Here is a 24982-nt window from a genome sequence, read left to right as displayed (position 1 = left end):
CTAGCTCCAATCCAGCAGAGTTCATCCACTCTTGAATTACTTGAAAGGTCCTATCAAAAACCCAATTTACTTCCTCCAAGTATTTGGCTACTACCACCACTGCCAGATCATCGGCGAACGCAACGAGTTGTGTTTCACTTGGTACCTTACATTTGAGCAGTCCATCGTACATAATATTCCATAGAAGGGGGCCCAGTACTGAACCTTGCGGTACTCCTCCGGTAACTCTGTATTCCTTAGGTCCACCTTCAGTGTCATATATGAGGACCCTGTCATTAAAATAGCTGGCTACTATATCCTGAAGATAATCTGGAACTTTCAGGTTTGAAAGCGCTGCCATTATCACATCCCATCTTGCTGAGTTGAAAGCATTCTTTATGTCTAAGGTAGCAACAAGGCAGTACTTCTTGGAACCTCCCCTCCATCTAGTCCCGGAAATAGCTTGTTTAGCGGTGTCAATCACAAGTCCGATAGCATCTAGGGTGGATCTACCCTTCCGGAAGCCATATTGGAAGTTCGACAGTAGGGGTTCGACTACTTCTTCAATTCTGTTATGTATTATTCTCTCAAATATTTTTCCAGCCGTGTCAATCATACAAAGAGGACGGTAGGATGACGGTTCATCGAGGGGCTTATTACCTTTAGGGAGCAGTACTAATCTTTGCCTTTTCCAGATTGTGGGAAAGATTCCTTCTTTGAGACAGGCGTCAAAGGTTTCCAAAAAGATACCCGGTACAGATTTAACTGCCTGTTTCAGGGCTACGTTAGGAATTCCATCTAATCCGGGAGCTTTGGTGTTTCCAATTCTGTTACAGGCGTCCATCAGTTCCTTGTGTGTGACAGGGGGTATTACAGCGTTCTTATTATGGACTATTTTATGTTTTAGCTTAGCTTGCTGAGGGAATAGCACGGTGACTATTTTCCTCAAGAAGGTTGGATTTGCAGGTGGTGTAGTCCGGTTATATTTTAGTTGTTTCATGACCACTTTGTACGGTCTACCCCAGGGATCACTTTCTACCTCTTCCAACATTTTTGTCCAAGAGTTTCTTTTGCTCTCTTTGATTGCTTTGTTTAACACTAAGCGAGCTTCCTTATAGTTCTTGTAGAGTTGCTCAAAGTGAGGTGTTTTTCTGCATCTCTGGGAGAGTCGTCGCGCACGGATGCATTTTCTCCTTAGCTCGGCAATGTTTTCATTCCACCAGTAAACCGGTGGCAGATGGTTCCCTGTTCGTCTTCGAGGCATGGTTGCATCACAAGCAGTTGTTATCCTCCTGATAATCTCCCGAGCTTTGTCTGACGCATAGCGTGCTTGAGTTGGTCGATCGTCCATGGTAACATGGAAGAGTTCGGGGTCGAAAATACTGACCTTCCAGCCATTTATATTTGATTTTTGCCTCACTGGTCTGGATTTTAGTTGCCCGCTCGATACCTCCCAATATAATGCTCGATGATCGCTCGCAGTATAAACCTCAGAGACATGCCAAGAGGTATTTTCCTTTGCAAGAACGCTACTAACAAATGTGACATCAACAATCGAGCTTGCTTCGCCTCTACTAAATGTAGGTTCGTTGCCTTTGTTCAGTAGGACCACATCTATTGCAGACATTGCCTCGATTAACGCCTTTCCCCTAGCATTTGTGCTTTTGCTGCCCCAGTCAATTGCCCAGGCGTTAAAATCACCCGCTATCGCCACTGGGAAGTTATTTTGCACGTCATCTACAAGGTTGTCTAGGAGATCGTTAAATTCTTCTATTGATAGGCTGGGTGCGGCGTAACAACTGTAAAAGTATATTCCTCCGATCCTTGCCTTCACAAAGCCAGTAGTGATCTTATTGTTGATACTTTCTACGGGGCTCTTACCACAGGACCATAAGGCAACTTTTCCATCTTTGTCAGTGAGCCAGGACCCACTACTCATGTGCTTATAAGGCTCGGAGATGATTACCACGTCCAGTTTAAGCTCACGTGTTGTCTGCATAAGAAGGTCGTGTGCAGCCTCACAGTGGTTAAGATTGATTTGTATTATCTTAAGCATGGCTCCGCCTTTCTAACCGTCTGAAGTGCTTTCCTGAGGACGGGACATTTGCTTGAACCGGCAATATGCGCAATGTTCTCTGTTGACCCGTGCTCTAGGCACAGTGCGCATTTGGCATCCCTGGTGCACTCGGCAATTTTGTGACCAATCTCTCCACACTTTATGCAGCTCTTCGATTTGTCTACCTTGCTGTTGCAATTGTGTGCGAGGTGTCCATAATTCCAGCACCGGTAGCACTTAATAGGTTTTTTGGTGCTTCTGATCCGACAGTTAACCCATCCTATTTTTATTTTGCCATTTTCTAGTATTTGTTTGGCCACCCTTGAATGTAGTCTTACCGATGCCGTAATAGTGCCTCCGTAAGCTTTACGCATGTTTTTAATGTTATCGAGTGTGATATTATTGACATCGGCTTGACCCACAACTTTTAGTAGTGCTTCCAAGATCTCCTGTTTCGTTGTTGACTCCTCGAGATCTCTGATTTCCACATCTTCTTCCGGGACTTTGCTTATAACTGTCGCGTCTTGTCCGAGGAGCTCAGAAATGGCCTTTTTCAGTTGTGGAGCTTTATCTGTGTCCTTTCTGCTCAAGATAAGGAGCATATCCCCAGAGGTGGTCCTGCGGATCTTATCGACGCACTCACTCATTTGGTTCGCTGATGGATCCCGCTTTACTCGTTTCAAGATATCGGCATATTGTTCCTTCTCCTTTGGGCGAATAATGAGCGCATTAGGTCTTTCTCGCTTCATTGGTTTTTTCATTTTACACTTTTTCTTCTTTACCTCTGTCCATTCTGTTTCGGATTCCGGTTTTTGGTCCACAAGTAACAGAGATGTCTCCTTTCTTCTAATTTTCTTCTGTTGTCTAGTCGTCTCCTCTGGTGAAGTTCGCTCCTTTCTCTTCGCTTTGCGCACTCTCCTACTTTGGGGAGTTGTCGCTTTGCTGATCTCTTCCACTTCGGTATCCTTCGCTGTTGTTTCAGAATATGTTCTGAAGAGCGATGGCGAGGTTTGAACTTCTATGACAGAAGTTGGCGGTTGTTGCACTTCCAATTTTTCAACCACCCTCTTGAAAGAGCTACCTAGTGTGGCTACATATTTACGGATTTCACCGTGGACATTCATTTTCCCTTTTATAAATTCTGCTAGAGCAACGATTGTTTGTTCATGTCGCTCTAATGCCTTCTTTAATTCCTCCTCTTCCATCGTTATATTTTTATTTTTTTTTGAAATTGACTCCATCTTGTTCCCACGAGAACCTAGGGAATAAACAGTCCGCTCCGGCAGAGCCCCGGTTGCCGGAGTAAGGCCACTTAATTACGCCTGAGGTGGGACCTGGTACCCTCAGGGGGGAGCGCTAGCGACGACAATACCCTGTCGCCTTCCAGTCCTGGGCACGCTAGACCACTGACATCGGGTTGTGTTTTGTCCGCGGGGGCTATTTTATTTCACCCCTACCCTGTGTCGCATAATGCGAGCCTCGGGCATTCCCCTATCCGCAACCTGGGGACGCGCCACGTAGCAGTACACCTCTGCCGAGTGGTGTATGTATGTATGTATGTATGTATGTATGTATGTATGTATGTATGTATGTATGTATGTATGTATGTATGTATGTATGTATGTTCATCTGTTCCCTCGTAACTTCTAAACTACTTATCAGAATTCGACAAATGACATATCATTAGAAGCGTCTTAATTGTCCGCTGGTTATAGGCTATATGGGGTTTCACAAAATCTAATGTGGCGCCCTCTAGCGGACAAAACATACAGAGTAAAAAAATAAAGTTAAGATAAATATGCCGTGTTTGGTATCATTTGAAAGCTTTTTACTTGCACATTTTGAATATATATATATTACTAGCATTTGCTTGTGACTTTACCTGTATTCATGGGCTGATTGCATATAATTCACATCTTTTCGTTCATAGCTTCTTTATTAGTTCATCAATTTAACTTTTGTTTTATAATACTTTTTCAGCGTCGTTTTTGTCGTAGTTGGGTTTTAGTTGTTTTACTTTTTATCTTGTCATTGTTTAAATATGTTGACTTTAACACGAAATGAAATGTAATTGGCAATTAAAATGATTCACTGAAGCATTGTATCATGTTTCATATTTTTAGATAGATTGTGTTTTGTAATGTGATAATTATGAGTATAGGAATGAATACTAAGAAAATTAGAGCTACTTAGTACAATAAGGTATAACCGTCGACATTACATCTGAAGTCAATTATTTGAATACCTAAATTTCTACAATGTATTATATTTTATTCTATTAAAAAAATATTTCTACTAACATTAATATCCACCTTATATCACGTCTAAAGTAAGTATTAAAATCTGTCCAAAAGATTATTACAAAAGCTCGTGTTAAAAAACTCATAGATTATAAATCACCCTAGGTGATTAAACCTGAAATAAACAATTATTTATCCAAAGGAATACGGATGAAGTGATGAGTGGGACATTTGCCAAGTTCCTTTAAAAAAAGCAAATGTCGAGTTTCATTAGTGGCGCTATGGTAGTGATGGGCACGTGTATACACACATATATACACATGCAATGGTATAACCACAGATAATATAATACTATAATTATAACCAAAACAACTTTACAATTATTGAATATTTTACTTATAAATTAAAATATAATATTATTATCTCCATTAACATATGGAGATAAAAGTTGTGAAATATAAATACTGTTTTTATCATATCGAAAAATTGTCACGTAATTCGTCGGATAATTGTGTGGATAAAAAATATAGAGATGGAATTATTTAAAGAAGTATTTAGGTATTAAAATTCATGAGAAAGCTTAATCACTTTAAAATCCATACGTTTTCAGGAAATGCACGAGAAAGCTTTACTATGGACATTTACAGTACATATCTTATCGCATTTAAAAAGTCACCTATCTACTATAAGCCTATAAACTAATGTTAAAAAAAAACAAAAACCTATTCTAGTACGTTTTAAAGTTTTATTTGTATAAAAATACGTATCGAATTATTGTGATAGACAGATAAGAAAATCGTCGATAATTAAAAAGCCTTTACACGAAACTGGAATTTTTTGTCCAAAACCGTATCGTTTAGGCGCCGCCTGAGCCATTAACATATTCAATTAATCAATACTTTAACAGGAGTCATCGAACGGCGTCTGGATCGTAGACGTACAGAAATATCTATAACCTATTGTTGTATTTGTCTTCATAGTATGCAGTATGCGCTTTGATGGTTGGCACGTGAGCGCCCATTCAAAACGCGTTTGGGCGTTGATTTGTCAACTATTTTTGTAACTTGAGCTCTGTTTCTATGGACTGAATAATCGAAACATTTCGATTATTTTAGAATGAAAGGCATAAATTGGTTAGTAGGAAGTACTACGATGCGTGGATTTTATATCCCAACTAAAATTTGGTGATCGTGCGCTAATACATTTGTTATATGTATGTAAACATCTAGACTTTCAAAAATTAATTCCTACAAAAAATACATGTTCAATTTATACCACAATGTAAGATGTTACATCAGCAAACTGCTCTAACATACTATGCATAAAAAGCACCAAATGAGGAACTAGGAAGTAAAGAGTAAACACAATATCCCATTTCAACGATAGGCCCATTGGACCCTCCTTATTGGGCCGTCCCATCTTTAGTACCCGTTAAACTTCTTTATAAATGTAAGGGTTGGACTATGTGGCATTTTCCTACACTAAACAACGAGGATACATTCGTTTTTATCCCTTAAAATTTGTTTTAGAATTCTTGGTAGGAGAAAAATCTCAGCATTTTTATATTGAATTGAAATTAAACATACTATCAAATATTAATGCTATAAAACTAACTTTCAAAATAAATCTGAAATAATTTGTATTTATGATGAAGGCAGTACAATACATTTTGATAAAGAAGCTTTGGTTTTAATAGATAACACACCTTCGGCAAAACTCGGTGAAAGGAAATGTTCTCGCAGAACCTTTTTAATAAACGACGCCTTAAAGTTTCGAGTTTTCAAGTACTATAGCTGCTATCAACCTGGCCCCTGCGATAAAATTTATACCTACATAATGTTATATAAATCTTTTTTAACTGCTAAACGCTTAAAAATGTTACGATATTTTCTAATACAAAGATAGTATAAACATAATGGATTGCATCTATCAAAATATCCCTATTTTCGGACGATTCGGATCGGATCGGCAATGCAAAGCATATGATGCAGAAAGGAAACAGCATTCTAGCCATTTTATTTCTTTACATAGAGCTCACGTGATGTGATTCAGCAACTTGAGCTCATAAGTTTCGACTAGTTAGCTGAACTTATGAGCTCATTTCCATTTTTCATTCGATTTTAATGCTGCGATTAACTATTAAATTAGGTCAATAAACCAATTAGTGTACGTATTTAAAGCATTTCAGAATCATAGTATGTTGTTTAAACATAATAATGTTAATTAAACATTACCTAAACTCTCAACTCATTCAAATAGACTACGACATGAACTACATCTGCTCTTCAATATATAAAATACAGTATAAGCGAATATAGTTCAACAACCGATACACAGTTTCAGTACCTATACACAGGTATTGAAATATCTTGAAGCAATGTGTTACGGTCGACCTTTAACGGGAATGCTCTCACTGATTGACGAGCATCGAGCAATGAGGAGTATGCCCAGATTAGACCATTGTGTATAAAGTCTGTAATATAGGAACTAGGTTTAAATGAATTTTGAACAGGATGTGGGAATCCGATCACGTTCTAGGTGTGATGATGGGTTATAAAATTATTCCCTCAGGAGTGCGAGTATACCTAAGTATCCCTGAGAGTATCTTCTCTATTCTTTACTTGGAAATAAAAAGTACTTTTTATATAACTTTTTGATAAAACGATATGTGACAGCTTTTATTTTTAGACTTTTCATTCAATATAATTTTAGAAATTTGTATAAGAACACCCAGATACTACTATATATGACCTCTGACCATCACAAATTAATTTTTTTACGATCGACCTTTTAATATTATAGCCTAATAGTCATGAAAACAAATCAATCCACAAAATGTTAACTATTTTCACTATAATATTGAAAAGAGAAGCTAAAAACTTAAAAAAGTATTTACTTTCTAAAGTTAAAATATAGTCGCGTTCAGTGAAGTTGACGCGTACCAAAAGTACACAATATAATGGAAGAGTTAAATATGCCACTATTTTAAGTTCTATGACGCTACAAGCTCTTGCAACCTTTCTGCTGCAAACGTGACCTAATTACCGTCGAATATTCTCCAAACCCACTAACAAAGGGAAATTTTCGTTGTTTATTTATTCTTTGTGCTAGCATAATCGACTATGTTATAAAAAGATTTAGAATTTTTCATATATTTTTTTGTATAGGTACATGAGTAGTTATTTTTTATAACAATATGGAAAGTCAATGGACCATCTTTTAATGTGCTTTATATAAAAATACTAAAATACGATTAAAGAAAACCTATAAAATCTAATACGGGAAATATTAATTATGGTATAAATTGAACATTATTTCCCAAAGCTCAGGTTTCATTATTTCCCCAAGGAAATTAAAGATAAGATGCTGTACATCATAATAATTTTTTCACATAAGATGAAAGTAACGATCTAATAAAAACTTAAAAAATAATCTCTTAAGAAGATTGACGTTTTTCCATTTAATAAAAAAATCTATTCATATATTAAAGTTTTATCAAATTAACTAGGTATACAAAATAAATCCTTGTGAATTTTCTTTCATGTTTGGTATTGAAACTTTTTCTAAAGGGAAATTACACTGAAACCTATAAAAAACGAACGTGAACTACATAAGAAAATAGAAGCCAGTACCAACTTCAATTGAAATGTTACCAACTTGCTCATTAAAAGTCGGCAACACATCCTCGGACACGTCTGTAGATGCCTATGGGCTGTGGAATTGCTTACCATCAGGCGACCCACATGCTCGTTTGCCTTCTTTCATATAAAAAAAAAAAAAAAAAAAAAAAAAAATTTCACTCTAATTGAGTTCAACGAATACCATATCTCTGTAAACTAGAAGATAAAAAAAATCTTCAAAGATAGCTATAGGTCCATAGGAAAACGGCAAGGTCAAAAAAATATTTATTAATAAATATATTGTATGTTAAATGTAAATTTTCATCAATAATGTAAGCTTAGTTTTTAGAAAAAGCTCCATTTTTTAAGCTTTAGATTGAAATGTATACAAATATTTTCAAAGAACGTTTGAACGTAAAATAAGGGTACTATAGTAACTATTTAGAAATCTGTGATAGTAGGTACGCTATTGTATTTTAATAAGACTTAGAGAGTAAAAGTTCTTGTTCCTTCCACTCTACAGCTTTTTATGTAAGAAACTTAAGGACCAATAAAATGCAGTTATTAATACGTATCTCTAACATGCAATAGAATTTATATCGCAAAACTACTTTTACTAATGACACAGACTAATAATAATATACTACGTATACAACAGACGGTGCACTCCATACAAAAAAAGTTGCACTATGAATTTACGCAATTAAAGCGCCAGTGGGGAAATAACGTACTACATGTTCGATTATATCTCTTAGTCTTTTGCTTTTAACACACTAGATGGCACGTTAAACACAGACTTGATGTTCTTTTCCTTCCAGAGCCACTAGATGGCACTAATGTAAATATATGTACACGTACCTTTTATTTTCAAGTCTTTGGCGTCAAGTGTCAACTGTCAACTGTCAACATAATATTTTGTACCTAGTACCTACTCGGATTTTAATTAGACAAAGCGGACTCACAGAGTAGGTACCTACATTATTATGACTGGTATTTAGTTCAGTTTATTTACGAGATTCTGTCAAAACCAAAACGAGAAGCTTTGTTTGTTTTCGTTTTTAATTGTTGAAAAATAAGTGCTAAATATGATTGATGGACTGTGAGGTTATGTAGAATCTACAGGCAGAAAAACGGCAGAAAATAAGCTTTATATGGTAAACTGATATTTTCTCTGAACATAAATTTTTACAAACATGATTTTTAATGATTGGTTTATGGAGTTGTAACCCAATATAAGATTGTTTTATTACAGACTTATTGCTTACGTTCGCAATAACAAATTTGTTCAAGAGAGGAGAAGAATTAATCCATCCCAAATGTAAATACGATTCTCCACAAAAACATTGTAGACACAAGAAAGGGATTTCTACATTTGCTACTAAGAAGGATATGGGATCATGAAGGATTTCATCTGTTTTAATACCAGTAAAATGGAATGAGCGCCGTGGCCGTGACTGTGTTTGGTACATAAAGAATGACAAACATTCAACTTAAAATTATTATGAGTGCATTACGGGCAAACACACAATAAGTTGTCCTTTGACTAAGATGTACTTAATTTTAAGGAACACTAAAATGGATGGCTAGAATAGGTATAATCGCATACATAGTATTTATTTCTAGTCTGTTGTATAAATAATCAAAGACTACAAAATATATAGTGAACTATGTCTTTAATATTAATTCTACAGTTTACAGTGTAGTGTGTAATCTATTGTATGTGTGCGTCTAGAATATATAGTCCTGTTGTTCTACAGTTTAAGCAGTTCAATACAAGCTTACAGTCGAGTCAAGTGTTTCATTAACCACCAACCATTGCATGGCAACCCTGCCAGTTTTGTAAATTGTAGTCTACCTAACCTGACTGTTGGTTTTGATTTGTATCACACAAAGAATGCTATACCAAATTTCAAGAAATAAGAATTAAATATTTGATTAACTTTTACTAATATACAGGAGCTTATACATCAAACAAGACCAAAGCAGGGCTTTGGAGAAAGTGTGTATGGACAAAGACCACAATACATATGGTGCGGACAACTGCATGAAAAGCATGCAGTAAGGGACATTAAATAAATAAATAAATAAAACACATTTATTGTCAAGATCACAACACGAGATACATTTATAAACGAAGGAAAAACAAAAAGAAATAAAAAGAAAAATAATTAAATAAAAATAATCTTATTCCTAAGAACTGTAATGTGGCAGTGAGTGACCTGACAAATGGAGCCAACTCAGTATATGATGGCAAGGTGATTAATACCTCACCACCACTGATTTTCAGTGACCCCAAGTGACTATTGGAGTTTCAGTCTAGAATTGTATATAATGATAATTTAAAATGAGTATATTATGTGAAAGATATATTTCTATTAAGTAATATGATAAATACTAATAAATAAATACATCAGTTAAAACATGATATACATATTATGTATAGGTAGATATAATATCAGTATGTAATTATGTATATACTAAATGTAAATAAATAAAATTAAATTATGTATATGTTACCGGAAATGTATGAAATCAAGGAATTGTATACAAATCCTAGTGGTCTAAGATCCGAATATAAGTCGAAATGCAACGGCGTGATAATAGAATGAGACCAATTTTATAATAAATTAAGTGTATTAAAAATGGTTTGACTGGAAAAATCCTGGACAGGATATTTTTTATTAATTATTAAAAAAAAATTATTTTCATTTTTTTATTAATTGCAGTTTCGAGATAATAAAACAAACGTTATTTGAAGACTTTTTAACGAATGGGTCTCAAACTAATAGGAAATGTGTACAATGCCGATGCCACTTAGGAAATGTATAAAATATTGTTTAATAAACTATTTAATGCATACATATCCTAGTAAATGTATAATCTTCCTTGGAATTATATATAATTCCAATATCGTATTAGGAAATGTATATAAAGTAAATGATTTCTGTAATAAAACACGTTGTTATTTTTTTTATTATAGCACTTATTGAGACAATCGGGTAACAGTCTTACCGTAAAATAATAATAATATGTTCATATTATCTTACTAATTAACATTTCTTAAATCAACTTATATTCAATCAAATCAAATTTTCATTTATTTAAGGGTGCTATTACCGATTTTTAACAAAAAACGCTATTTTACCATTTTACGGTACCATTTTAACTCAAAGCAATTAAACGTGAGAACAAAGTAATATCTTAATTTAAAGATAATATATTCAGAGGCAAGGCGGCGATTTTGGTATCTATGAATCTGACTCGTTTTTTCGGCACACACGTTCTTTTTTTTATTATCTTCTTTTAAATGTTTTAGATAAACTTTATTTTAAAAAAAGTTTAGCGAATATATTTAAAGTTAATAATATCTGTCAGAATATAAACACAGATGATGATTGCCACAGAGTTGCGTTTTATATTACATTTCTAAATTCTAATATTTAGAATTTAGAAATGTAATATAAAACACTTTCAATTTATGCGTTTCGTATCGGACCGCTAGTCGCTACAGTGCCGAAGCTGTGCGTTTGTCGTACGGCGCAGTGCGCACGGCCGGTCATTTGTTTTCATACAAAATGCACGGTGCGGCAACAGCGCGGCGTCCGTACCGCGAACGCTCGACAGCAGGACGGCAATCTACAGATCACCCATATTTGGCAATCTCGCTTCACCTAATGGCCTTGTCTGTTCAAGCCGAAATGAATTAATTACCTACTGCAAAAATTAAATAATTTAGATTACCTGGAAAAGACAAGGAAAATAAACTTTAAACAAGTGTTCGACCGATTATTACCAAGTAGGTAAATAAATTAATGACAAGACAAGGTAATTAATGCTAATAATTTCCTAAAGAAAACATTTTTTTCAAAATTTTCACATAATAGGTACTAGTACCTAACTAGACTCAAAAGTTTATGATAAGTCAATGAATGATAAATTGAATATGTTTAAGTAAAATGAAGTAGTTTATTTTACAATAAATTAATCTTATAAATTACCAACTTTCATTCTACGGCTTCAACCGTGTGCCTTATTCAATCCCTGTTCCTACACCTTGAATCCAACTAATATTTATGCAACAAAATTGAGATGTCCTTTTTCAACGTAGGTATGTACCGTGTATGTATATCGAAATTTCCGTCAAAATCGGTTCAGACGCGTGCGGGAATACCTATTTTCTCGTGGTCCCACTATTTTCTATTTTGTCCTACTATGACGGAGTAACTTTCGTATTTATCTACAAAACAGAAATGATTTGATTGTTTGTTTGTTTGTATTGGATAGGATCCGAAACTACTGGATTGATTTGAAAAATTATTTCACCATTCGAAGCAAAAATTATACCTACCTGATGAACATAGGCTACTTTTTATAACGGGAAAATACTTCATTCTAATGGGAATCGATGTCGAAATATTTAATTTTAGGCGCATAAAGAAAAAAAACGCAAAGGATCATTCAAAACCTTTTCTACGGTTTAAATCTCAAAACTTTTTGGTTCATACTTCATATAAAGGTAATCTGATAGGATTATTTAGAAAATAAAACAAGATGACGTAGGTAGGTATTTAACTTTAGTTTCGATTTATTATCATTATGATGATTTCTTGATATTCTTAACGACGCGGTTGGCGCAGAGGTAAAGTAACTGCCTACTGAGCTGACGGTCCCGGGTTCGATCCCCGGTCAGGGCAAATATTTGTGTGATGAACTTGATTATTTGTTTTTGGGTCTGGGTGTTATCTATATATGTATTTATAAAATATTAAATTATATTACTGTCAATAAAAAACTCCCACTTAATAGCTTACGCTGACGACACTGCCATTATCTTTCATGGTACAGATTGGGAAAACACACACAAGATCGCAGAATCTGGATTATTAACTATTTTAGAAGCTCTCAATAAAAACCTACTCACTCTAAATCTCCAAAAAACTAAATACTTGTGCTTTAAAAAATCTGCACACACCAAACTTTCGCCAAATCAGTCTATCAAAATTCACTCTTGCACTAGCGACAAAATCATCTATCCAACATGCAATTGTAATCATATTGAGGCCACTACCTCTATCAAGTATTTAGGAGTGACTTTAGACAGTAATTTAAACTATAAACAACATATAGCAGAGGTATCATTAAAAACTAGAAAACTCATCTTCATAATGAAGAAACTTCGTAACTGTACCCCTCTTAATATTTTAAGACAAGTATACACATCTCTGTGTCAATCTGTATTAAACTACAGCATCTCGGTCTGGGGATGTGCCGCCAAATCTCACATTCTGCAGTTGGAGAGAGCGCAACGTGCACTGATCAAAGTGACGTTAAAAAAACCTTATAGATTCCCTACTAACGAACTATATCGGGAGTTTAATGTACTACGTGTTCGTCAATTATACATATTATCAGCAGTCTGCCTAACCCATAAATCTGTAGCTTCGCGCCCCGATTACAAAGAACTAACAAGAAAAAGAACTTTCCGAATCCCACTCCCTGCATACAATTCAAAAATAGCCAGACGAAGCCCATCATATTCACTCATTCACACCTACAACAATGTCTGTAAGGCAAAATCACTGAAGAATTACACCACGCATAAATGTAAGAAAATAATTAAAACCTGGCTCCATGAACTGACGTACAGCGACACCGAAGATCTGGTCTAAAATGTACAATTAACTTATTGATCTCACTCACGTATCCGCCCAGAATCACAAATACTTTCTCACACAAACTTACTCACCCGCTTACATAACACTCACGTATCCGCACAGAATCACATCACTCACACGTATCCACACAGAATCACAAATACTCTCACACCCAAACTTACTCACTCGCATACATAATACATTTACACACACACACACACATAGTAATCCACTTAGACACATATCGCTAAATTTACTTATCTTTTATATTTTAAATTTTATTATAGTTAAGGTACCTATAACTCGACATATCTAGAAACCTGTACACCGTTTTGATACCCAAGATACAGGCAACAGCCTAGTTTGGGTCTCCTGTAATGATGAAATGTTTAAATTTTTTTTTTTTTGGTAAATAAAGATTTTATTATTATTTTTTATTTATCATCGTCTATACTCTGTCCATTATATTATTTGCTTTTTGACAGCTTCACGCCTATGAAGGATTGTATTGTCTATGTTAAAATGTCATACAAATAATTATCGTTCTTCATGGACAGGTCCCGCCCACTTAGTGATGTCTACACAGAATTATTCAATGATGGGTCGATAGGTTATAATAATCGATAGAAATACTCTGTAAAATATATCCGATGCAGAATAACTCTTCTATTATGTTATATAATTTAAACGTTAAGACAACCAAATTGTAAGATAGAAACCAATAAATAATAAAATATTAGTTTAGTTTAGTTTTAACATACAATGCATAGATATGTGGTCTTATTATTACATATCTTATTAGTACGTTTACGTTGTAATTATTATTTACGTACCTGATTCGATTTATGATAATATTTTTAATTTATAATTGAAATGGTATCACAATCGATAATCTTTTGAACATCACATGATCACTTCTGGTATAGGTCTACCAGAATCTGATGGCATATTTATATTTAAAAAATTAAAGATTTTCATGTGGCAACTTAATTTGACAACTATCAAATTGGTTGTCAAATTATTTGTTTTGATGATAAATTTTTAGGATTTTGTCTTCAAAATCTTCTAAATGTCGATAAAACCGCTGCGATCACAAGCAAGAGGTGTTGTTTACAATGTGTATAGAAAAATATTCGATGAAGAAGGGTCAAACTCATCACAATTTTCAATTTTAAAGCGCGTGAAAGATTTTATTGCTAAGTTGGACTTACCCGTTTTGATACTTTAAATTAAAAATGTTATAAATAGGTATATAATATTGTTTGTTGATTAAAATATAATTTGATGAAAACTTATAACTGGAGTTTCCAATTCGGCTATTTGTCAAGTCCAAGGTGTACAAGTCAATTTTATAATGTGTTAAATCTTACGAAAATAAACATGATTTTATTTTATTATTGTTTTATTTTATAAAAAATTATAAACAATCGTTAAATATAGTAAATAAGTTTTGATCTGCATTATCATTACATCCATATTTTCACATGCCATAATTATATATTATATTCAAATATAGGTGTGTAATACATAATATTATGTATTACCTTTAGAAAAGTAATATGTATATTATACATGTAATAAGTACCTACATAATATTACGTGGATATCTCATTATTAAATACAGTATTATCCACTTGTGTAATATAACTAATGATATTGAGGACAAAATAAAAAATACGCAGTATCAAGATCGTTCAGTCCATTTTCCCTAGGGTTGCACACTCAAAATTTTGATTTCCCTAATTGCCATCAGATTCTGGTTTACCTATATCACCCGTCGAGCTGTCAAAAAGCAATTCTTATAGTGGACAGACTATAGTACCCACAACAAAAGCCTTAATTGAGATTACTGTGGGACTAGGTCGATTTGTGTAATATTGTCCTTTAATATCACTACATAGTATAAAACAAAGTCGCTTTCCCTGTCCCTATGTCCTTATGTCCCTATGTCCCTTTGTACGCTTAAATCTGTGAAACTACGCAACGGATTTTGATGCGGTTTTTTTTAATAGATAGAGTGATTCAAGAGGAAGGTTTATATGTATAATAACATCCATTAAATAGTGGAGAAGTACTGTTATTTTTGAGGTTTCTAATGTGATGTCGTAAAAAATTACATTTTTTCCGCTTACATTGCAAACGCAGGCTGAACCCTACGAGTTTTATCAAAATAATGTACTAAGTATTATACACATTGAAAAGGTCTACAGAAAAGTCCGCGATGGTATATGTCTATCTCTTATGGATAACCCACAATAACTTTTTTTGTCATTTACTTTTTACGACAAATAATGGCTAATTTTCGATGCGATTTTAACCAATACAGCATTAATCCTTAACCAATTAAATACCTCGAATACATTTTTCATTTAATATAGATCTATATGGCCCTTTACACCGTATGATTTAAGTGAATATTTTCGAAGATATTACAGATTTAAAAATTGCGGAACGTAGCGTTTGCGGCGTCGCCGCAAACGCTACGCTACGTACGCCGCGTACGTAGCGTTTTATACCCGTGCGAAGCCGGAGCGGGCCGCTATGTTTTTTTTCTGTAGTGTATTTAGTATCAGCATTGCACCCGTGCGAAGCCGGGGCGGGTCGCTAGTTTATTTATAATTTATATACTTATAATTAAATGTGACTAGAAATAATATACTTACTACGGTTTAAGTATAGGTTGTATTATGTATATTATTTTGTAATGAGATCTTGCAATCAAATATTCACACAATCTCGCAAGTTTTCCGACAATTCATTTTTCGTATGAAAACGATCAATACACTAGGTACCTACCTAATATAAGCCGCTACAGGAACGCAGTTAGTAATAACACAGACTAATAATAATATACTACGTATCTAATGACGTACTAATTCCTTTTGTTATTTTAGTCCTTTTCTACACCTAAATAAATACCATTTTCGCATGATTTCCGCCATATCCTTTCATAATGTTTAATAGCATTATACAATAAGTTTGATAGCAAACTAACAATGGAATGAAATATACTTATAGTTGCAAAGTTTGTTAGCGCATTTTGCATTTGATTTATTACTTCGACATGTAACCGAGCGACTCGATACGAATAGAGTTGTTAGTTTGACAAACAAATGATTAATATTACACGCTCCAGTCTATTTACATGACTCCTTGCATGATAAATAACTTTGCGATTCTTTGATCTTTTATCTTATCCGCAAATGTGATGACTGTATTATCTCGTAAACAAATTTGTCGGATGTTTCTTAACATTTTGTGGGTTTGGATACATCAAAACATCTCTGTCACTCTGCAATTAATAAATCTCGAAAATGTTACATTCACATCATAGGTATTCATGTTTTACACATCATCTCCTACATATTGGCATTTAACTAGAGTAAAATCATAAATTATACACAAATTTTCCATTAACACGACGATAATTCACCGTGCCAAATTTCATCACTATCATTATTCATATTCGTTTTAAAACTTCTTAGAATCGCAAATGAGAACTAAATACCGACACGCAACTAACAACGGAGCATTTAAAACTAATATGCCCAATTCACTTGAAAACATATAGAAACCATTTGAGCGCCATTCAGTCATACCACGGCTTTATGACTCTAATTCCGCTGAACGTGTTCCCTTCCATAAACTCGCGTGGAGCATTGCCTCAGTAATGTTAATTGGCATACCTTTACGGCGTTTGCCAAAAGCACTTCGTTTAATGAGATGCTGCCTGTGTACATACTGCTAATTTCATCACGCAAAACATTGATTTTTTTTAACAATTGTATGTTTACATAAAATTTTCAAGGTAGTATCTACCTAAGTCCGTATTGTCGTCTTCTTCTGGAAAAATTATAAGTTCAATTTGGTAGAGTCCCTAGTTTTGCACATTTTTTTACATTAAATTCTATATGCTATTTAGAACGCTCAAACATGACACGATATTGATTTTAAAATGCTTAGTGGCGAGCCAAGACAAAGCAAAAGCAATAAAGACTACATTTCGAAACACATTTTGAAAGCTTCAAGTTCATACTATCATCTTTTTGAGTAACGCAATATTCAACACATCGTTCGTAACAAAAGCATAAAACATTTAACAAGTCTTACTTTGTAACATTTGAACGTTTTATAACATATTTTAAACCGTCATTACTCGAGCAACACAAATGGATCTTGAAAGTGTTAAATTTATAAGCCAATTTAACCTTATGACGTGATAATGTCACCTTAAAATGACGTTATGTATGTATATCAGTAACTTCGAAATGTGTCATCCCTGGAAACAACAAAAGGTTTGGTTCTATCACGTTCTATGGAGTTAATATTTGCGGCGCAATCGATTTGTCGGGACGAATGAAGTGCCTATTGCTCTCAACTTGTTTTGTGTGCGATAGGAACTGGATACGACTATTATCTGATACAAAGGGTAGGCAGACCTTTATTTGACATATTGTATGTGAAATAAATTGGACGGAATGAACTGAGAAAGCTGTCAATGGATTGACATACAGTCTACTCGTAGAACAACTCGGATACACAGATATAAATTACGCAATCACTTACAGTTTTTTATGTCAGAAATATTTCGACTCAAATCTCGGTCGCTCATACAATCTACAGTCAACACCCACACAAAAGATCGGCATTCAAATGGAAGCATATTTGAAATATTAGAGACGGGCAAACTATTTCCCTAATGAATCCGCTTTCACTATCTCTCTTACAATTAATTACAAAATTCTGTAACCTAAACGTTTATCTTTAATGTCATTGACGATTAATAATAAGTATTACCCTGGTATTACCTATTAAATAAATCCTACAGGAATGTCGCTCATTACTGTTTATATTTTCACATAATATTTAGATACTATATTAAGACTCTTGCTGTGATTCTACTTTTTGTTTCACTTCTTTTCTTATACTCCAGGAGTAGTACAATCTTCCGACCTCCATTTATCCCGGATATTCTAATCTGAATCGATTGTAAGAATAAACACCAAAAATATGAGAATATAAGAAACAATCGTTTAATCTCTCATCAATAGTTTAATCACTTCACTTGTTACACTACAATTATTGAAATTAAATAGCATTGTCTACTAAACGTTGAAGTAATAGTTAAATAATAGTCACCTGTATGTACCATACGTGTTAACTTAGTAAACTTGTCGTAAAGTTTATAATTACGTTATTGATGTTAATTGAATTACTCGCAGGGAAGGGTTGTGTAAAGTGAGTTTAGGAAATCGATACTTCGAACATCTGATACAGCTTAAACTTGATCTGAAGTTGAATAATCAGATGCAGCTGTTCTAACTACGCTATTCTAGGGAAATTGTGTTGAATTATTTTAGGAAGACTTATTGAATATGGAGCAATTTCTATGTACGATTAATGTATGAATAGAAATCTATATATATATAAAACTCAAAGATGACTGATATAGTGATCTATCAACGCACAGCCCAAACCACTGGACGTATCGGGCTGAAATTTGGCATGCAGGTAGATGTCATAACGTAGCTGTAGGCGTCCCCTAAGAAAGGATTTTGATCAATTCTACCCCTAAGGGGATAAAATAGGGGATGAAAATTATTACCATGAAAATTTTTCTTTTCCACGCAGGCGAAGCTGCGGGCAACAGCTAGTAATATATAAATTTGGTTTATAGTACATGATAAAGGAGGGTATTTAACACTGATTATGCTATAACAAATATTTGGTTTAATGCTTATAATAATGAGGGCTAATTTACTAGTGTAAAATATTTTTATCGCCATTTGATGTCGTTTACTCTGCATATATTGATACTAAATGCGTTTCCTTGCAAAATCTGTTAAATAACACAAGGATCGAGGGAAAATGGAATATCAATAGAAAAATTGATGGCACCCCTTCAAAAATTGGTGTAAAAGAGTGCGGAAAAAGATAACATTGTAATAAATATGGCTTTACGCCGTTTATCTCCAAGTACACGATATAATGGCTCTATATTTCACGACCATGTACAGACAACATAAAAGTGATATACAAGAAATCTTTATGCATGCTTAAAGGAGTTATGTCATACATTCGTTCGCTGAGTAAACACCGAAGACGAACATTGTTTACGTTCGAAACATTAAAATGTTCGAGTGCTTTCATAAAAAACGTACTTTATTACTTCTGGGTATAGTTGCATTGAAATCTATGTCAGGTTCAATTCGGATGGATTTTTAATGGGGATACGCTTTTATATATAAATTTGTCGTGTTTTGCAGTAACCTTTAAAAGCTTTGTTTTATTTATTTATTTTATTCTAAGTGTTAAAATATCCAAGCTTTTAGTGTTTCCGAATGAAGTGAATTGTTAAATATTTTATATGCGGCATAGCAAAAGTAGATATCTATTGAAATATACAAATAAATTCAAATATTAGGTACCTATACTATCAGAAATTCTCACCACATGATATTGTGTTGTTCATTTAGAATTTTTCATAATGTAAATACGATAATATTGTGTTTTACCTTTTAGAGGAGGGAACACGACGCTTTTCGTATTTTCTCGCTGATCCGTGTAATTTTAAGACAAGTAAGTGAAAGGCAAGTAATATATGTATACTGCTATCATCAAGCACGGTTAAAATCTTGACAATCAATTATTAAAAAAAAACTACATTACCGAAGAGTCAGTCCAATACACAGATTTAGTAGTAGTTAGTTATAATATTATTCAATTATGTCTAAAAGCACGCCAACATCAAGCCATACGAACGCGGCGATGTTTTATTCAACCCACATATTGAATTAAATTTTCCAGCCATTTCGGTCAAGGAATTTTTACAACAGATAGCACTTTGTAAAAATTCCGAACATAACATTGAATATTATGTTGAAAACCATTACATAAGAACACGGTTCGGTGGAATGCAGGGGAACTACGGGACTATCAACAAAGCTTCAGTCTCATCAAAAATGTATCGATCGATGCGCTCAAGCACTTTGATTGGTGTACTTTGGCTTCGTTTGCTGTATAGTTGTTTACTGGTGAAATTAAAATAACAGGCCATTTCATTTTACTATTAATTTTATAATCTAGGATATTGTGTGTGATGTGACTTGTGATATAGTGTTGTTTTTTAAGAAGTACTGAAGAACTCTGATCAAAACTTAAACTGAAGCATATTATTATCACGTAACTCAATGCATATTAGACCAAATGATAGAAATAATAACCATATATTATATTGATACTCTACAATTAGAATTGTGCAAAAAAACTCTTAATTACCTTCATATGCTAAAATGCTCATGAATTTTGCATGAAACGATTTCATAAATTTTATAATTTGTGACAAAATTTTTGGGTACGTTCAATCACATCACAGTTTTATCACAAGCCCTAACTTCTAAGCTGACCAAAAGTTTTCTAATATAGTTGAGAAATTTTTAAACCCGCTTCACAACCTTTTTTACACACACAATTACAAGCAAGGTAAACTTTGAAAACCGCTCAACGTTATACAAAGGCCCTTTGTATTTTTCAGGAAATTTTCCCTCTAGAATTTCTAGTATCTATAATACAAATTAAATAGTAGTATACGTCTCTTATAGGTTTGAGATAGGTGTTTCTAGATTTATAGATCCAATTTCCTTTATTGACTGGCACTAACATGGTCATCTCTTGGCCAGACAAAGGCTTTTGTGGTTTTCAGATCGATCAAATCTATTAGCTAACTCCAACAATATACCAAGAACTGAACTATACGTACATTGAATTAAGATTTATAACTATTCATTCATTTCCACAAAGAGTATGAGTATAATAACTTATTCAGTTAATTAATTATGCTCTTGCTAATAAAAATAAACCAGCATAGATTTACGACTTCATTTTATTGGAATGCAAATCTTTCGATAACTAAATTCGATTTAGATTCCGATTTCTATTTATTAAATGAAAACTACACTTCCAACACATGTCTAATAAATAATTTATTCAGTAATGATGTTCTCAGTATTAGATGCATAAAAACAGCTCCACAGTTACGGCTTCATTTTATTGCATTTCGAATCTTCATGACGTTTTATGTATCTCCGATGTAATCGAATGCCGAGGAAATATGACGGCTATTCCATATATGTGTCAGGTCAAGCCATCCAAACGATGCATAAATGAAAAATGTACCTGTAATGTTGGAAATTTTGCTTTTCATTTTCACAACAAATTGGGAGTATGCTATAGATGCGAATATTGTTGCTTCACTATATGTTTGCGTTACGTGTTAATATTAAGAGGAACATGAAAAAGGTGATTTACTGTTTGAGCTTGAGCAAGTTATATTTCAAATTAGCAGTTATACCATATTCCATACTTTGAAGAATTAAATTTGTAGGCTATCTAGCGTTCAGCTATAACAAAAATTGCATTTAAAACGAAGCATGACACATACATCTGTTTCATTGCTAACAGATCGATCATTACCTTAACCGCATTCCATCAATATACGAATTGAAGCATCAACTGGTCAGTCGTAATCAAATAAAAACGATATTTACGTAATTGCCCAATGAAATGGTACGGGGTTATACAGACGCGACCGCATTTTAAACGCGTATTAAATAGATATAAACGTTGGTTATTAAGCTCTCGACATCGTTTTAATGAAGATGGAGCGGTTTAGTTTGTGTTATGTTCAGTCTCGAATATTGACTTGCAAAGCTAAATTTACGTTGCTGTACTTTATGTGTGAAGCGGGATTATGATTTAAATATAATGATGTTAGACGTACACGTGAAATAGGTTTCTAATTTTAATGAAGTAAGTTTTTTATGTCTTTGACTAACATATAGATGACATCGTCATCAAGATATTTTAAATTTACGTCTTCGAAGCTTCTTTCTCCAAAATATTTAACGAAATTTTTTGAAAAGCCGTAGCAATCTCGTCCTGATTTGATAAGCATGAAAATCTAAACAGTGAAGTATATAAAATTCGCTTCTTCTTTTATACCATTAAATTCTGTATAACGTCGTCGCGACCGAGCAAGCTTAGGACCTTCTCCATTTGTTCTAAGCCGTAAATCAACCTTGTTACCTTCTTCAAATGTTTTCTTACCATTATCTGCCTTTTACCCTCCGTTCGGTTTCGCTAAGTATAAATAAATCCCATAGAAAGAGAGATTTCCTTGGAACTTTAATTTGAATAATTGATACATAAGCCCTGTATAAGACGAAAATCTTATATTTGAAGGGAGCTTTGAAGTTTGAATGACAAACATTATCGTCGACGGATAGATAAAAGGATAAACGGAGTATCGTTGCGTAAAGCAATCTCTATTTTGTGAAGCAATTGTGTGCTTTGAAGCCTGAGGACATGGTGCCGCGGAAAATAGCAAATTCTCGTGTAGTTGCGTGTTTTCGTTCTATTTATGTAACTATATGTTGCACCCCTTAAATCTGGTTGGTAAGGAATGATTAAGACAGGTTTTACGATTGATGAATTATAAAATTAGGTATAAAAAATTGTACTAATTACGAAAAATATTATGCAAAGACAATTCCTGATTATTTCCTCTACTCATATTATGTTTAATCAATATTTTGCTTTATTTAATTTTACTTCAAAATCACTCTATAAATATTGCATACAATTTTCTCTCGTAAAATGAACTGTGCAGCCGCCATGCCATAAAGAATTTTTAAACCTTTCATTTCGAGCTTTTTCAAGTAGGTATAAGCCCCAATTTCATATTTAATTGTTTTAAAACTTTCGGGTCACGTCGTTCTAAGTACTTACCTATATTTGAAAATTACCTATATTTTAGTTGAATATATTTTGTTTGCATAACAATAATTATAATCGTGTAAAATATTTTTGTATTTGACAAAGCCAAAAAAACCATCCTTTACTTTTTACATTTAAAAATCGTCGAAAATCACTCGTAAAAACTGGAAAGCTTCATAAATTGACATAACGAATTTATTTCATCAAAGTTTTCGCATATCTATTGATTTATGTTCTGAATGCGAGAGTACGACTCATAAATATCAAAATTTATGCTTGCGCACACACGTTTTAGAAAAAATATTGGATGTTATTAAACTGTCTATATATGGAATTTATATGATACCTATCTCGAATAGAATTCTATACAAACTGGTCTTCATCGAAAACATAATGTTTCTTTAACGCCCAAATAAATTTAATAATGCTTCTCCAAGCTAAATATCTTCAGGCGAGACTCAGATCGAAAGTCTGTCTGATATTTACCAAAAATACAAAAAAATCGATAGATATAAAGCACATTCACATATTAATTTTATAATTCTTGTGATTCACGTGCTTCCCGACTTAAATTAAATTATTCAAAGGGTCAGAGAAATCACTATTACCGCTGCATATTTCATAATTTTGTTAAGATGTACGACATAAGCGCTCTCTTGGGCTTACGGGAAAATGTCATATTAATATTGTATAAGTACCCGTCATGCTTGGCTGTTCACATCTCTACTATATTAAGTGAACGCTTCCTCGAAATATTTGATTTATAGGAAAAGAAATATAATACTTTACAAGATTGAATTTTTCTTATAATAATGTGGTAGTATTTTCATTTTTCACAAGTTTATATCTATCTATCTATACATATAATAAAATCGTAGGAAAGTCAAAACTGTACATTGAATATTTTTTTAAAAGAATACATAATCCATGATCTATAATCGATATAGAAGCCAAAAATATAGTTTTTAGAATTTTTGTCTGTTTGTCTGTTTGTCTGTTTGTCTGTATGTTTGTCCGAGCTAATCTCGAAAAGTACTGCATAGATTGACTTCAAATTTTGCATGAATATTACAAACAGGTCGTGTGAGGTTTTTTTAAACATATTATCATGCTATCACCTCCGGGGGAGGAGCTGTGAACCTTTACTTTTCTTACGTATTCCGTGAACTACGACAGCGTACAATCTAAAGACTCATGTTTAAATGTTGTTTTTGAGTAAGCCATGCTATTATCTAGCTTTACACTATAAAAACTACGTCATTTACGTAATTTGGGCAGAGAAACTGTTTAATGAATCTTAGTACTATAAAGACAAATTTGATTCAGCGCCATCTATGAGATTTCGTAAAAATCAAATCAATTTACATGCTAACACTACTGAACACAATGTTAAAAATTAATAATTTAAATATAATTATGTTATTTATTTATTTAACTCTTTAACCCATAATAAATCTTCCCTTCCCTATAAGGTGCGCTTATATAATTCGTGTGAATATACTACATTTTTAAAAGTGAGGGTAGATGTATATTATTTTAAGTCAAACTAGACACCATTACAGTTAATCTAATATTGATTGTGTTCATTGGTTACATTTTTAAAAATCTTCGTGTTTTAATAATTCGATCACGAGGCGGAACTCTAATATAAAAAGGTTA

General features: G+C 33.5%; 2 long non-coding RNA genes across 2 annotated transcripts in view; both read left to right on the top strand.

Moving 5' to 3' along the window:
- LOC149486685 (uncharacterized) overlaps positions 1–24982 on the top strand; it is a 75241-nt gene that overhangs the window by 45969 nt on the left and 4290 nt on the right. The gene's annotated exons all lie outside the window — the stretch shown is intronic.
- Positions 8873–9683, top strand: LOC149486686 (uncharacterized). Its single transcript, XR_016315975.1, has 2 exons — positions 8873–9049; positions 9148–9683. It is a non-coding gene; the product is annotated as an uncharacterized LOC149486686 (long non-coding RNA).

The sequence above is a fragment of the Colias philodice genome, chromosome 8 (assembly GCF_061535455.1).
Source record: "Colias philodice isolate Cphi_HAF_F1 chromosome 8, ilColPhil1 Martin Lab GWU primary, whole genome shotgun sequence".
NCBI lineage: Eukaryota > Metazoa > Arthropoda > Insecta > Lepidoptera > Pieridae > Colias > Colias philodice.
The sequence above is the reverse complement of the archived record's forward strand: the minus strand, read 5'-3'. Positions and strand labels throughout refer to the sequence as shown.